This window comes from Peromyscus maniculatus, chromosome X, assembly GCF_049852395.1.
Source record: "Peromyscus maniculatus bairdii isolate BWxNUB_F1_BW_parent chromosome X, HU_Pman_BW_mat_3.1, whole genome shotgun sequence".
Lineage (NCBI taxonomy): Eukaryota > Metazoa > Chordata > Mammalia > Rodentia > Cricetidae > Peromyscus > Peromyscus maniculatus.
The window spans coordinates 40,312,195-40,329,921 of record NC_134875.1 but is presented as its reverse complement, the minus strand read 5'-3'; the positions used below and the strand labels follow the sequence as shown (position 1 = coordinate 40,329,921).

The following is a 17,727-nucleotide window of genomic DNA, read 5'->3' as shown; positions in this document are numbered from 1 at the left end:
CTTATTGAGACATTTTCTCAATCAAGTTTCCTTCCTTTCAAATGAATCTAGCTTGTATCAATGAATTGACAAAAAAAAAGCTAGCACAATTAACCCTTTGTCAACTTGACAAACATACCATTGTTAAGCCCTAACTTTTCTTTTCTTGTTCATCCCAAGATCACACATGAATATCAACATTAAAATATAAACATTCCAAAATTTAAAATTCGGCAATCTTTAAAAATTGAAACACTTAAAAATTCCATCTAACTAAAATATTCAGTCTCTTTTAAAATCCAAAGTGTTTACAAAATTCTAAAATCTCTTTAAAAATTCAAACTCTCTTGACTGTGGGCTCTTGTAAATATCAAAATTAAATTAAATACTTACTTCAAGATGGAAGAACCATGGCACAGTCACAATCTAAAAAAAGCAAAACCAAACTCCATCAGTGTAAATTATTTACTATCCAATATCGGGGATTCACTCATGATTTTCTGGGCTCCACTATGTGTCTTCGATCAGTTCTTTGGCTCTGCCCTCTGCAGCACACACAGCTTATCTTCTAATCTCAGGCCAGCTCCACTCCACCGCTACTACTGTTCTTGGTGGTCATCCATGACACTGGCATCTCCAAAATGCTGGGATCTTTTACTGAAAATGGGCTCCACTACCACCAATAGCCTCTCACAAGTTCTCTTCGTGGTGCCAAGCCTCAACTTTTCCTCATGACCCCTTTAACCTTATGCCTTCAAATGCTACTGAGGCTGCACCTTCACTAGTAGACTCTCCTGGCCTCTCACATTGCAAAGCCTCAGCCGATCTCCATGACCCCTCATGCCTTCAAAACCAATACCACCTGGGTGACTCTTATGTTACCAAATTCAGGTGTCAGCACAAGGTACAACCTTGGCTACCTCTGGAACACAGAAGATTTTTGCCTCAATGATACTGATTTCTTCTAATTTCTCACCACTAACTTCTCATGTCTAGCTGACTAGCATCAATTATCCTAGAAAAGCAAAGGTTTCACTTCAGTGGTATTGATCACTTATTAATAATGACTAACACTTCAGCCCAGCCTGATCAGAACCACAGAATCTAAATTGAAAATAGTAACTATGCAACAGCCCCAATAGTTTTGAATAACTCTCAAACTTCCCATTGGAACTTTACAAGCCAGGCCTCCATCATCTACATGTCTATCAGCATTCTTTTCTTCCAAGCTCCCACAGGATAGCTTATCAACCTTTGAACACTCAATGGCTTTTCTAGCCCATAGTTCCAAAGTCCTTCCACAATCCTCCCAAAACAAATAGTCTGCCATGTTATAGCAATACCACACTATTCTTCAACCAATTTCTGTTCCATTTGCAGTTTCTATTGCTTTTATCAAACACCATGACCAAGTTGCAGAGGAAAAGGTTTATCTGGCTTACACTTCCACGTCACAGTCTAGTATTGAATGACCTTAGGGTAGGAACTCAGACAGGGCAGGAACCAGGAGGTAGGAGCTGATGGAGAGGCCATGTAGGAATGCTGATTACTGGCTTGCTCTTCATGGCTTGCTCAGCCTGCTTTTTTATAAAACCTAGGACCACCAGCCCAGAGATGGAACCACACAAAATGAGCTAGGCTCCACATAAACCACCTATTAAGAAAATGCTCTACAGTAGAGACTTATAGAGGCATTTTCTCAGTTGACATTCCCTCCTTTCAGATGATTCCAGCTTGTGTCAAGTTGACATAAAATAGCCAGCACATTGACTTCAAATTGTAACAGAACTGTAGTTACAAAAGCAGCTTAGTACTGATATAAAAACAGACACATTGATCAATGGAATTGAATTAAAGATCCAAACATAAATACAAACATCTATGGATATCTGATTTTTACAAAGAATCCAGAAATGCACACTGAGAAAAGACAGCTTCTTCAACAAATGGTTCTTGTCCAACTGGATGGCTACAAGTAGAAGAATCCAAATAAATCCACACTTACTTCCCTGCACAAAACTCAACTCTAAATGGATCAAAGACATTAATCAACATAAAACCAGATACAGTGAACCTGATAGAAAAGAAAGTAGGGAATATCCTCAAACACATTGGTACACGAGAATTGTTGAACAGAACTTTGTTAGTACAGGCACTAAGATCAACAATTAATAAATGGAATCTCAAGAAACTGAAAATCCTTTGTAAGGCAAAGGTCACCATCATTTGGACAAAGTGTTAAGCTACAGAATGGGAAAAGATTTTTATCAACTACACAAAAGAATCATGGGCTAATATCCAAAATACATAAAGAGCAAAATTTAGATATAGAGAAAACAAATAATGTAATTTAAGTGGAGTACAGATATAACCAGAGAATTCTCAAATGGGGAATCTCAAATGGCTGAGAAACACTTAAAGAAGTGTTCAACATCCTTAGACATCAGGGAAACACAAATCAAAACTACTTTAAGATTTCATCTTACACCTGTCAGAGTGGCTAAGATTAATAAAACAAATGACAGTCATGCTGGTCAGTATGTGGAGTAAGGGAAACATTCATCCATTGCTGGTGGGAGTGCAAACTTGTACAGCCACTATGGAAATCAGTTTGGTAGTCCCTCGGGAAGCTGGGAATTGATCTACCTTAATAACACTCTTGGGCATATACTCAAAGGATGCATCATCCTACCACCAAGACACTGATTAACCATATTCTGCATCCACTGTTGGGGAATATTATTTTAAAGTGTGTTGCATTGTTCCTATTGCTTTTGTTAATAATTCAAAGATGTGTTTGATTAAATAAAATTAGCCTGCAAGCAGGAGGCTGAGTCAGCAAGTAGCTGACAGGAAGTGGTAGGGAGGAAGCACGTGTAGCAAAGGGGTTTTAAGTGGGGGCTGAGAGAAGGACACTTGGTTTTTTGGAAGATGCCAGCAAAGAGAGAGGATTAGCTACTTTACAACTAAAACTAAAATATTAGAATAGGACAAAACAAACCTAAAAAGAGTGGAAAAAAAAGGCACAAGAGATAGATACAGATCACAGACCAACTTGTTCAAATACCCAGGAATCCCATAAAAACACTAAGAAGGAACCTATTTTATATATATATATGTAGCAAGAATAACACCCCCATGCACATACACTGAAATAAAATTTAAAAAACAGGAAAAGCTCTGACATGACATGAGACAAGGAACCTCCAAAGATGCCATTGAGTTCTTTTCTTGTTGGCCATCTACTGCTGGGCCTGCAGCTTACCCTTAAGAGTAGTTTTGTTTCCCAGAAAGTGATTATCAATTGAACATAAATTCTGGGTTAAAGATGAGGGCATGTGTCCACTTCTCCTTTGAACCTTAGGACCCCATCTGGTACCCTCAGGGCAATATAGCATAAGGCAAAAATTATAGACTTTCGATCAGACCTTGGTTCCTATCTCAGACTTTCTACTTTCTATATGGGTGGCAATGGACAAGTTACTTAAACTCTATGAACCTGTTTCTTTAGCTATAAAAGAAGTTAATGCTACTTTCTTTGTCAGGTTGTAGTGAAAGGTAGAGACAATAATCTGAAACTCAGCACTAAAACCATCTATTAAATGCCTGGCACATAAAAGACATTTAGTAAATGGAATTATTAATGAAAAATCTTTCTACTGAAGTGCCACCATTAAAAATTCACTCCCATGGGTTAATGAGCTACTCACTTAAACAGTCATTTCCAGCCAAAGTTGTAAAATACATAATTTGCCTTATCTATATTTAGACCCCACCATTTATGCCCTTCTGTCCTTAAATTGGTATTTGGTTAGAAAGAGATATCAGACAATGCTTGGGAAAATTAGAACAAAGAAATTTTCTATCATTTTCTTTGGTTGTATTTTGTTTGTTTTTCCAGACAGGATGTCTCTGTGCAGCCCTGGCTGTCCTGAACTCACTCTGTAGACCAGGCTGACTTCGATCTCAGAGATCCACCTGCCTCTGTCTCCTGAGTGTTGGGATTAAAGACATGCATCACCACCACCCAGATGAAGGTTCCCATCTTTTAGTCTAGATGTGCGACTTCAGCAGTTGGGTGATAGATGTGAGACATTTAAGAACTTATTTTTCCATAAAATAGAGCTGGATCTGGCAATATAAATTTTCTTGGTGTTATGATAGAGTTAATGCATAATCATTTCAGCAGCACTCTTCAAATCTGACTTTAAATTATGTGTGTGTCTTCCTTGTGACTCCATGCATCTCTGATTCCCTTAATCATTTATAGCTTTCTCAAACATTACTACACAAAAGTGAGGAGTGACTTGTTAAGAAAATTTGAAAGGAACATTTTCAAATTTCCAAATTCATATGGAACAGCAGCAGATACAAATTTGAAGAGTGCTTTGTGGGAAAAGAACATTAAATGGCAAAATAGGGTCACACATAACCTCTGCAGTATTTCGCTCTGCATGGAAATTTCATTACATTTATCTATGATCAGATAAACATGAAATAACTTTTCTTGATTTTTAAAATTGATTTATGTATTTTCATGTGCACCATGTGTTAGATTTCATGCCCCTGGAGGCCAGAAGAGGGCATTGGCATCAGATCTCCTAGAATGGGAACTACAGGCAGCAGTGAACCACTTTGTGGGTACTGGGAATTGAACCTGGGTCATTTGAAATAGCAATAAACGGCACCTCCACCATGATCTTTTTATTGCCATCACCAGCATTGGTCCCTCTATTGAGGAACACATGTGTGAAGAAAAAGAGTTGCATGTGTGTGCAGGGTGTGGTACAGACTGTTCATCTCAGCAAAGGAAGAGAGACCGGAGGATCTCTATGAGTTTAAGACCATCCTGGTCTACATAATGAGTTCCAGGCCAGCCAGGGAGACATAATGAGACCCTTTTTTCTCTAATCAAACCTTAGTTTTGGAGCATGAGATAATACAAATTCTGATTTTTTTCAGGTCAAACTTTTCAAAATCATTCTCAACAAGACAAATGAGGACTATGAACAGATGCCTTATACCACACACAGTTTTCACTTATTCCTTGGTTTTTTCCATTTTAAAACTTTTATGTTCCATTTTATGTTACATATTTCCTTCAATATTCAAATATCTGCAATAATAAATCCATTTTCAATATTATAATAGTGTGAGAGTTCAATTTAGACTTAAGAATTCCACTTCTTTCTTAGGCCCTGCCACTACTTTTTGTTTTTTTAACACCTGTCTTGCCTAATGCCTTTCCACGAAGTCTATATAGGCACTTTTGTGTGTGGTTCATGATCTAGGCAAACTCTGAGACTCAGGATGAAATTTCACCGGGGCATAAACTCTCATGCAAATTTTGCCCGTATTCCTCCCCCACATCCTTTATCTCAGTAATCCTGTAGCACTGGCAAGTTGTGTGTTCTGTCAATTTTTGACTTCTTGTTAGTACTTTCATCCAAAAGTTGCTTCTTTTTGAGAGCTATATCCCCAAATATGACTCCCTTCCTATTTCCAGTCACTAACAGCTATACCTTTAGCAACTGTTATTGGGCTAGTGAAACTCAAGAGTGATAAGAGACCATGGTTGGCTGATTCAGTTAAACAGAAAAACTAACCAAATGCAACAGGTCCATTAGCCTCTGAATCAAGCAAAGCATTTATCAAAACCAATACTAACCTTCAAAATACGTAAGAGTAGGTAACAATTAGAATTCCATTAAGATCATTGATTTGGGCAAGAACCATCAAAGTGAATGAACACATAGGGAGATGCAGAGTTCATATTTACTTAGTGTCAAAGTATCATCCTTATGGATTACTTCCTATCTGAAAGTGGAGAAAGAGCTAGCTTTTCAATAGAACAAGCTGACAGTCATCATTACAGCCAAGTCATCCATTAACCCAGTGACCCATTCACTGAGAAGTCAACCCCATATTACATGCTTGTCAGTATGATGCAATATCCAATATACATGACCTCATCTGTGAATTAATTATACCCATGAAAAACACCTAAGCTGAATTCCTTAAGCTTTAGCTCTATCTTCAAGTTTTTAGAAATATAAAAACCAGAGGAGCAGACACAATAGCATCACAAGGAAAATCAGGCAAATCCAATAGCTGATTTCATTTGTACATTTAAAAATTTTTCTTTTCCTTTATGTGTAAGGGTGGGTTTTTTTCATGTATTTATGTTCACTATGTGCATGCCTGGTGCCTGGAGAGGCCAGAAGGATGTATCACATATCCTGGAATTGGAGTTATTGATGGTTGTGAGCCACTGAACCCACGTCCTCTGAAAAACAAGAGTTCTTTATGCTGAGCTGCTTCTCTAGCCCTTAGCTGATTTATTTACTGGACAATATTTCTAATCCCTTCAAGAACCAAAAAAATCATAGAAAGAAAATAACTGCATATTCTATAGTAAAAGGTATTAATAAGTATAACAAGTAAATGCATTTTTGGAATCAAGGAGGAAATTAAAATATAAACTGTATATGAAATTATGTTATGGGGCTTCCTGTAATTTGGGGTACAGTCATGGTGTTTTAATTATGAGACTAAGAGACTTCTATTATTAGGAACCACATGTCAGGATGCCTGGAACTTTCAAATTTCTCAGCCTAAATATTACAAGTATAAATATATACACAAGCATGTAAGTACATTCAGAATGGTTTGACTTTAACAAAAAATATAAGGACTCGATTTCAGATAAAGAAGTTTTCCATGTAAGCAGAGAAATGATAATTCACAGTAATATAAATGGTTGGCATACGGTTTGAGTTAAGTGTTTGTGACAACTGGTACAGCGTTTCAACTGGGCAACATCACACCAGAACCAACGATAAGAGAAATCCTCCAGGATTGTGGATCTCCCTGACCAGCACATGTTCCCACAGTGTTCAGCTCCATCAACAAGCAATTCAGCAATTCCTTTGTTTTTAATTCACTCCTATGTGTTTCCATAGGGTTCTGGTCTATCACGGTAGTTTTGTATTAAAGTATTTTTTCTTTCTCTCCAAGTGGAGAACTTCTACAGGGCAATAGTACTGTTCTCTCATTTATTTTCAAATGTCTAGTACAGTTCTGGCACAACACAGGCATAGTTATGGCATGGTTGGGCATTTAAAATTGAATTTCTGCTAGTTCCTGTCATTTTTATGATTCTATTTAAAGATTTATTTATTTATGTATTTATTTGTATGTATGTGTGCCTGTGTGAGTTTATGTGAATCATGTGTATGTAGGTACCCTCAGAGTCCTGAGGGTGTTGGATCTCCTAGAACTGGAGTTATGAGCAGTTGTAAGAACTGGAGTTATGAGCAGTTGTAAGCCACCTAATTTGAGTGCTGGAAACTCAGTTTGGGTCCTCTACAATAGTACTAAGTGCTCTTAACTGCTCAGGTCTTTCTTTAACTCCTTAGATCCCAAATCTTAATCCTTCCCAATAATTGGGGCCTAGTTACCTAACAAGGTTGTCCAGCTAGAAGCTGGGCATTGTGTCTCACACCTTTAATTCTAGCACTCAGGAGTCAGAGGCAAGAGGATCTCTGTGAGTTCAAATCCATCCTGGTCTACAAAGCAAGTTCCAGGATAGCCAGGGTTGTTAATACAGAGAAACCCTGTCTCTGAGGTGGGGGTGGGAAGGAGATTGTCTAGCTGCTGATAAATCAGCCTTAATCTTGCCTCCATTGAGTAGAATCTCAATAGGCTGCTATGTTCATGTACCAACGTTTCATAATTACTTTATTTTCTAAAACAGTAAACTCAGTGTCACTATTCTCTTTTATTCCATCAAAATGCTGAAGTTTCCAATGGAGAAAATTTAAATATCTGAGATGCGAATTGAATGGCAGTTCAGTGACACCTTAGCCCTCAAAGGCCATTATCTGAATGGTAGTTAAGCATGAAAAGAGTTATTCGACTGAGCTGTGTCTACTGAGACTGTGATGCAGGTAATCATTTATCGTCATTGTCACTCAGCTCTAATTGTCAGCACTCTCCTTCTGTGCAAATCCCAGAGAGGCTCTCAAATGCGAGCCGAGTTTCAATTTTGACTTTAACTACTTCTGGCCTCATGGACTTCTCTGAGTAGATCTAAGTAAATCAAAAGTATACTATATTTAGTAATCAGGCTGCTTTTGTGCACATGAATTAAAAACTACTGCTAAAATTAGAGGCCAGTTACCTTCAAATCTACCACTCTTCCAGAAGCATTACAATATAAGAATTCTTATTGCCTGGCTATTGCATTTTTGAAAGCATCATTAGCATGTCTTTTACGTGGACTAAATGAGGTCCCATAAAGACCTACACATTTCAGAAAATCTCTAAAAGGCAATCTCATACTCATTTTAATGACTAATAAAGGGCAATAACTATTTCACGGGGTTTGAAATGTGAATATTTGGAATGTTTTTTTCCAGGACAGGAAAAGATTTTAGGGAGCTTAATCACCCTCAGACTTTCACAAAGAAAGTGCATTATTGTTCCTCACCTCACTGCTCCCTGTGGATAATTGTTAATGGGGTTTGCTGCCAAATGATGCTGCAGTTGGCCATGCTATAGTCAGTACGCTCCCGACTTTTGAATGCCTGCCATTCTAGGCTTTAAAGGCAGCACCCAGCATAAATGATCAATCCTGTAACCTGTCAAGTCAGTCCTTTCTGTGTCCCTTCATCAGTATACTCCAATGTCATATTCATCCAAGGTCTTTGGCAGTCACTTATCTAACCATAGCAATTGTCACTACATCTGTATTTTGTACTGTAATGAAAGCCCCATGTTGTTAAATTTAGTATTAAATTGATTTTACCTTTCAGCTCTTTCTACCATGTACAACATTATCAAACATAGAGGAGCAGCCAATACATATTTGTGACTGAAAAAAATCATAAGAACAATATATATGAAATACATGTAGCCATAACATATACTGTTAAGTACTTAATTTATTCCCATGCGTATTATAAAGGAAGCACTATAATTGTCAATTTATGAATGGGAAAATATAGGATCAGAAAACTAATTTGTGGGCTGAGATGTATAGACTGTAGTAGTAAAGCAATCATTTAACATGTATGAGGCCAAGGATTCAATCCCAGCACAAGGAGATGGGGGTGAATTGGGTTGGGGATGTAGCTGAGATGGTAGAGAGCTTGCTGTGCATGCATAAAGCCCTGGGCTTGATACACAGCCCTCAATAAAACTGAGTATGTTGGTTACTGCTTGCAATCTCAGAACTTGGGAGACAGAGTCAGAAAAATCAGAAGTTCAAGTCCATCCTTGGCTATACAGAAATTTCAAGGCTACCCAAGGATACATGAGATCCTATTGAGAAGAGAGGGTAAAGAGGATGGGGGAGAGGGCAGGGCAGAATGAGCAGAGAAGAGAAAACTTAAATTACATTCAAGAAGTCTATAATGAATAATAATGGAAATAAGGGACTTATATGAATTTAACTTAACCAGAATGAAGAATGCCTATGGAAATTGATAATAATTTAAATCTACAGGAAGTTTTCTATTGGCCAGGCACTATTGGAAAAAATCACAGCTAAAAACTGAGGGCACAGGTCAGTGCTAGATAGGGGTATTGCTCTGTTGAGCAAGTGGGAGGCCCTATGACAAGATCTCACAGGCACTAACAACAGATCTGAAGTTCAAACTCGGTTAGTCTGGCTCCTGAGACAAATTTCTGCAGACTTCTAAGTCTGGCTAAACAGATTCACTAAAGTAGAGCAGAAAGAAAAGGGGGGAAAGAAACATTTGATGATACTACAAAACCTAAATGACTTTTGCGTAGTTTTTTGTGACTATGTTCCACCATCTTCCCTTTATATATGAGACTAAGTTTCAGGCACAAAGATAAAGAGCTTGGCAGTGTTTTGATTTCAAGATATCTTTCATTTCTGTTATCCCCTTTCTGCCTGAAGAACTCAGAGAGATGTTTTTGCAAGATCTAGTGATGATAATAGTTTGGCTTAGGGTTAGAAGCAGGGCATAACTGAGAAGAGAAATTCCTATATGACCTAAAGAATGCCTAGATTGAGAAGACCTGAACATAAAGCCAAAAACCAAGACAGGACTACAATTTATTTCCACAATGATAGAGGAGTATTTCATCTGGGACACATTAGTAGCATGGTGCATTCATTAAGTGTGTGATTTAATCTATAAATGGAATCTGTGCTAGTTTTGTGAATTTTGGAAAAGTAAATCTTAGCCTCAATCTTCTAACCTATCAAATGAGCATTATTGAAGTGCTGTCCTTGGGATGTTGTTGGGAGGACCTCCTAACATGTAGTATGTACTCAATGAATGCTGGTAGCTGTTATTTGTGCTAGTATAGAAACAATAGACACATGCTCAGTTGAACCATCTTTAGCTAATTGTGTCCTGGCCCTCATTTTTACAGAGTAGTAAGACAAAAAGATAGGTAGACATAATGATTCTCAAAGATCCTTTAAACATAATTGCTGCAATGCTTGGCCATTATAAATTTGGCTGATGACTAAATTGACTTGATGATGTTTGAATAACATCTAGCCCTGTTGATTTATCAGCTATCTGAAAATGGCTGAAGCTTACATACACTGAGCAGCCTGTAGACTCTAACATTTGTGGGATTCATACTAGCCTTCTCCTCCCTGTCTTCATATTTTAGGTAAAGCTTTCCTAAATGGTAGTTTCTAGCACAGTTACACTCACCTACTTGCTGAATATAATTTAAAATTCTTATTTAAGTTTATTCTTTTATAGTTTGATATATAAATGAATTTTAGAAGTTGTTATTTCCAGCTGGGTGGTGGTGGTGCATGCCTTTTAATCCCAGCACTTGGGAGACAGAAGCAGGCAGAACTCTATGATTCTAGGACAGCTAAGGCTACACAGAGAAACCATGTCATGAAAAAAAAAAATTCATCATTTTCATGATCCTCTCTTACCTACCCTCCCTCTTCATTCGAAACCCTTCTTCTTCCCAAAAGTCTATTTCCTACTTTCTTGTCTCTTGTGTATGTGACCCATTGATCTTAAATAGGGTTCCTTTTGTGAGCATGGGTGTGTGGTTATTTACTGGAGTGTAGGCAAATTTTCAGTGGCTACATTTGCACACAGCAATCATTCATTAACTGACAATGGTCCTTCCAGCAGGGTTGGGACCTCAGGAGTCCCTCCTCCATCAATGATGAAATATTGAGGAGTCTGATCTTTTTCAGGACTTGTATAGGAAACCACTGATGCTGGGATTACAATAGCCATGTCATGTCGAGAAGATATTTTTGTGGCATACCCATATGCTAGCTGTTACATTCTTTCCATTCATTCTTCCATGATGTTCCCAGGTCCTGGAACAAGGTGATATAGACGACCTATTTGGGGCCCAAGCCCTTCACAATGCTAATTCTTGGCACATTGACGAGTTATGAGTCTCTGCATCAACTCCTTCCCACAGCAATAAGAAGCTTCTCTGACAAATATATTGTGTACCCTAATAAAATTTGCCTGAAGATCAGAGAACAGAACAAGCCACTAGATTAAGCATAGACGCCAGGTGGTGGTGGCACACACACCTTTAATCCTAGCACTGTGGATCTCTGTGAGTTCAAAGCCACCCTGGACTACATGAGATTGACTCAGTCTAGGAGAGAAACAAAGCCAGGCAGTAGTGGTACACACTTTTAATCCCAATACTTGGGAATCACAGGCCTTTAATCCCAGCACTTGAGATCTCGTGCCTTTGCACACATGAGGAGACAGGAATTGAAGCCCTTTCAGGCTGAGGAGTCCTAGAGATAAGACATGGCACTGGCTTATTCCTTTGTCTGTCTAATCTTCAGACAAATTTTATTAGGGTATACAATATAGTACCACAGACAAAGGCTGAGAGGAGCACTAATCTGTGGGTATAAACATGAATATTTAAAATATTTAAAAGGCATAAATGCATTTTCTTTTTGAAATATTCACACATCAGTCTTCTCTAATCACTTTGTCTCTTATGAGAAATGTTCTAGCATCATTTTCCATCTTTGTGTTTCAGTGTTAGTTCTCTTTCACTCTTGGTGTACCCCAGGCTCTTCAGGCTCTAAAAATAGGTGGGTTTCAACTTGAATAAAACAGGAGCTGTGAGTAGGGAATTATACTGGAAAGCCTCCACAAGCCCCATTCTCACAAATAAATGTGACAGCCCTGTGTGGTGGAGATCTATTTCCATGTTTTAAAAAGGGGGGTTTTAAATCTTATTTTCTGTATATTGGTGTTTTGTTGCATGAATGAATGCATGTGCACCATATGTATGCCTGGTGCCTGTAGAGGCCAGAAGAGGGCATCAGATCCTCTGGAACTGGAGTTATAGAAGGTTGTGAACCACCACATGGGTGCTAGGAATCAAACCTGGGGGTTCCATAAGACTAACAAGTGCTTTTAACCACTGAGCCATCTCTCCAGTTCCTCTACCTCCATTTTACAGAGAAGGAAGTTAACGCTAAAAGGTGATAAATAAGTCTATTTTAATAACATAGCTCTTCTGGTGTAATGTGGAACATCAGACTCTAAATACAACCTTTCTTTCAGTCAGCCAAAAAGTGACAGCAAGTTGTCCTTTTAAATAATCTGCATTTCTGCTGAAGCAGCTTTTTTCTCCTGGCAGGTAGGGATGTGAAACAGATTGTATGTTCCTGATGTCCTGGTGGATAGACTTTCTTTCTGCTGAAGAACTGAGGACTAGCTGCTGAAGAAAAAGAATGAGCCAGTTCTTCCTTATGTTTCTGCCCAGCACACTCTGCTCCGCCTGTAAGAATACACTTGACTTTCTTCTTCCTACCCGACAATCTCCCATTATTCTGTGACAGCCAGAATAATGGTTTCCCACAAAGGCATCCTTATCCCTGGAAGCTGTGATAGTTGTCTTACATAGCAAAAGGATTTTGTGTTATTTTTAAAAATCCTGAGATGGGAAGAATTTTATGGATTCTCTAGGTGGGTCAAATGTAATCCTGAGGGGTTTTACAACACAAGGAAGGAGAAAAGAGACCCACAAGCATATTTGAAGGTGTCATTGGCATGTTTGAAGGACAAAGGGAGCAGCCATAGGACAAGGAATTCAGGTATCTGTAGAAGCTAGGTATATTAGTCAGGGTTTTTAATAGGAACAGAATGGATAGAATGAATATATTCTATTATATATATATATATATATATATATATATATATATATATATATATATATAAACATCCATACACATATGTGCACGTACACATGCAAACACACACACACACACACACACACACACACACACACACACACACACACACACGGAATTTGTTGAAGTGGTTTAAAGGCTGTGGTTGTCCAGGTAGGCCAACAATGGATATCTTCTGAAGGTCAAGATTTTGGTAGTTCAGTCCATGAGGCTGGTGCTAGATTCCTAGAGGAATCTTAGAGAACTGCTAATCTTCAGTCTACATGGGAATCCTGAAGAGCTTAGTTACAATACAAGTGAAGAACACCTCAGCAACAGGATAGATGAGCTTGTCAGCAAGAGTGAAGGCAAGAAGTCAAAAAGCAAAAGCTTCTTTCTTCCATGTCCTTTTATGTGCGCTGCCAGCAGAAGGTGTGGCCCAGATTGAGGCTGGTTCTTCCCACTTCAAATAATCCAGTCAAGTAAATTTCTCACCGATGTGCTCACCTGCTTGGGCTCTAGTTGCTTCTAGATACAATAAATTGACAACTAAGAACTGACCTACTCTGGTGATGGGATGGCCAAACACCCTAATAGTTGTGCCAGAAACCCCATCCAAGTACTGAGGAATCTGGATTCAGACATCCACGGCTAGGCCCCGGGTGGAGTACTGGGAGTCTAATTAGTGAGAAAGAGGAGGGTTTATATGAGCGAGAATTGTTGAAACCAAGGTTGGATAAAGCACAGGACAAATAACCAAATGAATGGAAACACATGAACTATGAACCAAAGGCTGAGGGGCCCCCAACTGGATCAGGCCCTCTGAATAGGTGAGACAGTTGATTGGCTTGATCTGTTTGGGAGGCATCTAGGCAGTGGTACCAGATCCTGGGCTCGCTGCATGAGATAGCTGTTTGAAACCTGGCAGTTATGCAGGGACACTTGGCTCAATATGGGAGGAGGGGACTGGACCTGCCTGGACTGAGTCTGTCAGGTTGATCTCAGTCCTCGGGGGTGGCCTTGATCTGGGGGTGGTAGGAATGGGGGCTGGAGGGGAGAGGAGGGGGCAGGAGGGGGGAGAACAGGGGAATCTGTGGCTGTTATGTGGAATTAAATGGTGTTGTAAAATAAAATAAAAAAAAATTATAACCATGACATCAGGAAAGATAAAAGATTGATCTCTTCTTCAGTGATTCAAATTGTAGCTAGATTGATTCCTTGATTTTATCCCAGTAAGATTCATTTCAGACCTCTGTCCTCAATAGCATAAGATAATTAGTAGTTTTTAAAAGTATTACAACATTTGCTAGAGTACCATAAGAACCATCCATTAATAACATGTGTTGTTAGGCTAGCACTGGAAGGCAGAACTGGGAGGATCTCTATGAGATGGAGGGCAGCCTTGTCTATATAACAAGTTTTAGGCTAGCTAGAGCTATATAATAAGATACTGTCTAAAAACAAAACAAAACAAAATACAGAAACAAAAGCAAGCAAATGAGTACAAAACATGCTTTAGTCAGGAGTTCTCAACCTGTGGATTGTAACCCCTTTGGGGTCAAAGGACTCTTTCACAAGGGTTGCATATCAGATATTTACATTACCACTAATAACAGTAGCAAAATTAGTTATGAAGTAGTAACAAAAATAAGCTTATGGTTGGGGGGTCACCACAACATGAGGAACTATATTAATGGGTCACAGTATTAGGAAGCTTGAGAACCACTGCTTTAGATATCTTCATCTCCTAAAAATATATGGATCATCCAAGGCAGAGACAGGTGTTAATGACTCCATGTCTTGGATGATAAAAAAAATTGTCAGTAAAAACTTGAGTTTCACATAACTTTTATCTTTCTTTTGTTTGTTTTAGATGCCTACTTCTAATAAGAAAAGTTTGGGTCCCTTTTACCTTTTACATGGAACCTTTTAAAAAATACTCTGAAGTCTGTAATAGAAAAAAAAAACCTGGCCTTTAAGCAGGTGAATGTGGTTTTCCTCCAGGTTTTTAGAAATCCTTATAATGTAGCAAGTTTACCTGAGTAAGAGACATCCTCTGGCTCCCATTCTTTCACTCTATATTATGATTGTGTTTACCTATGCAGAGATACATACATATCTAAAAATACCGAGTATAATGCAATGGCTTCTGGGTACCACTAAGTATGATCATTATTTTCACCTTAGCTTAGTTTCATTATCTGATTTTTCTGCAATTCTCAGTACCACTTGTGGAATTAAAATTTACAAGCTAAATGAAACTCTTCCCTTTAAATGTTTCATTAATCTCTAGAAGGTGGATAATGAATGGAAGGAGAGATGAAAGAGGAGATAAAGATTGTAATACATGTTTTCAACAATTATTTTTTCCAAACGGACTTAAACTTTATTCCATCTGCCACAGAGTAGGAGCCACACACACACACTGCCCAAGCACAGCGGGTGAACACACATGGGCATCAAACCGACTCATTTAAGTTTCTTCCTCTTCCTCCTCCTCTTCCTCCTCCTCATCCTCTTCATCCTCCTCGGAGCTGAAGGTGCCATTAGGCAAGCTGTAGACTCAGATGACCTGCTTGTTGAGGTCCTTGAGGATGAGGTACTTGCCCTCCTCCAGCTTCATGCAGATGTCAATGACACAACGCTTAGGTTGATCCGGCTGGCAAACTCATTGGGCTTAAACTGCTGGGTGCCCCGGAAGACATGGCGTGAGGAGTCCTTTACGTGGTACCGGGACACATACCTGAGATTCAAGTACTCAGATCCAGCCAGCAAAACACAGCAGGTCCAGCGGGCCAACTTGTAGCTGTTGTTCTTCAGCTCAGTGGCAATGACAGCCCCATGCTGAGAGTCCAGCTTCTGCTGCCAGTCCACGCCGTTACAGTGCCTGGAGTCCCACTCATTGAGCATTTTGATATTGATGAAGGACACTTCCCTGTTGGCTCCAGTCATGACACCATCATGCTCACAGCGGACTATAAGGTCAATGTCATCTCCTAGTTTCCACCTTTGGTAGCAGTAAGCAACAGATTCTTGTCCATGTCATCCTCCACAAACGGGTTAGGGTTGGGGAAATTGAATCTTTCTCTCCCCATTCTCAGGCACTGCTGGGAGAAGTTGTGGTTGATGTAGGTGGCCTCCATGGCCAGTTTGCGGGGTGAGTTGAAGGAATTGCCTTCATCCTTAGGGGGCTCATTGGCTGTCTCACTCACAGTCAGGAGATCAAAGTCGGAGTTGTCCCTCTTGTCAAAGAAGAGTTTAGACCCAACTCTTTGCACAACAATGTCCCAGGAGTACACGGAGTGGGTGTAGCTCCTCAGTGTGGCCAGGATGACGTCAGTGGCAAACACATTGCCCTGTGTTTTTGCCAGCTTCAGGATGACAGGGTCGACTGTGGTGGTGACCGTTTGAACGATGCGCTTGATGCTCTGCAGAGGGTTCTCACTCCGAGTGGTGATGCAGTCAAAGGCTTTGTCATAGTACTACAGTGCGCCCAACACTCGATGTCTTGAGGCTCTGACACTTCCAAGTAGCGCATCTTCGAATTAGCTGAGGGAAGTCCATCTCCTCCTTCACCTCCCAGTCACTGCAGACTTCAACCGAAGAGTCTCGGGGTTTCTGTGACTTCTGGTTCCATTTCTGCCTTACTCCAAATTGCTTCTGGAATTTTTTCTGCAAGCGAATTCGTTCTCTGTCTTTCTGCTTGGCACTCTTGGGCGGTGTCTGAAGGTTGAACTACACCATGTTCCGGCGATCTTTGTCTCTGCGGAGGTTCCGCTGTGCGAATTTCATCCAGTTCCGCTGGTAGGCAGTCTTCTGTGTGCATGCCGTGTCCACCAGCTGGAAGCTTGTCTCATCCACCTCATGGAAATATGCATACTGACTTCCCCCACCGAACTGAGAGGAGTACTTGTTGGTGTAGCTCTTATCCTGGTACGTGGCCCCCGTCCAGTCTGCAACCTTCCCTTGCCGATCTCCTTTGCTGAACGCCTGATAGGGCATATCCTGAAACTGCTCAGGAACGGCACAGGGACCCCAGCCCGAGGGGTTGTCCTGGATCACAGGTGTCATGAACTTCGCCATCTTCTAAAACCTGCAAGGGGCTCCACAGGCCCGGATGGCGACAGATGGTGTGGGTAAGAGACTGCCTCAAAATTATTCTTTAAAAAAAAAAAAAAAAAAAACTCATAGAGATGCTGTAGAGGTGGCTTGGCAGTTAAGAGCACTTGAATTCAGTACCCAGCACCTTGTTGGGTTGCTCACAATTGCCTGTAACTCCATGTTCTGGTGACCTGACACCCTCTTCTGGCCTCCATAGGTACCTATATACACATGGCATACAAATGTGTAAACATGCTTGTGTGTGCACGCACACACACACACACACACACACACAGAGAGAGAGAGAGAGAGAGAGAGAGAGAGAGAGAGAGAGAGAGAGAGAGAGAGGCTGGAGAGAGAGAGAGAGAGAGAGAGAGAGAGAGAGAGAGAGAGAGAGAGAGAGAGAGAGAGAGAGAGAGAGAGAAATAATTCTTAGGGGAAAATTACTACACTGGAGAGACAACTCAGCA

The 17,727-nt window shown here is 39.9% G+C and overlaps 1 pseudogene; it reads right to left on the bottom strand.

Moving 5' to 3' along the window:
- Nucleotides 1-15,516: 15,516 nt before the first annotated feature.
- LOC102921092 (eukaryotic translation initiation factor 3 subunit D pseudogene) lies at nt 15,517-17,298 on the bottom strand (annotated as a pseudogene).
- Between the last annotated feature and the right edge of the window lie 429 nt (nt 17,299-17,727).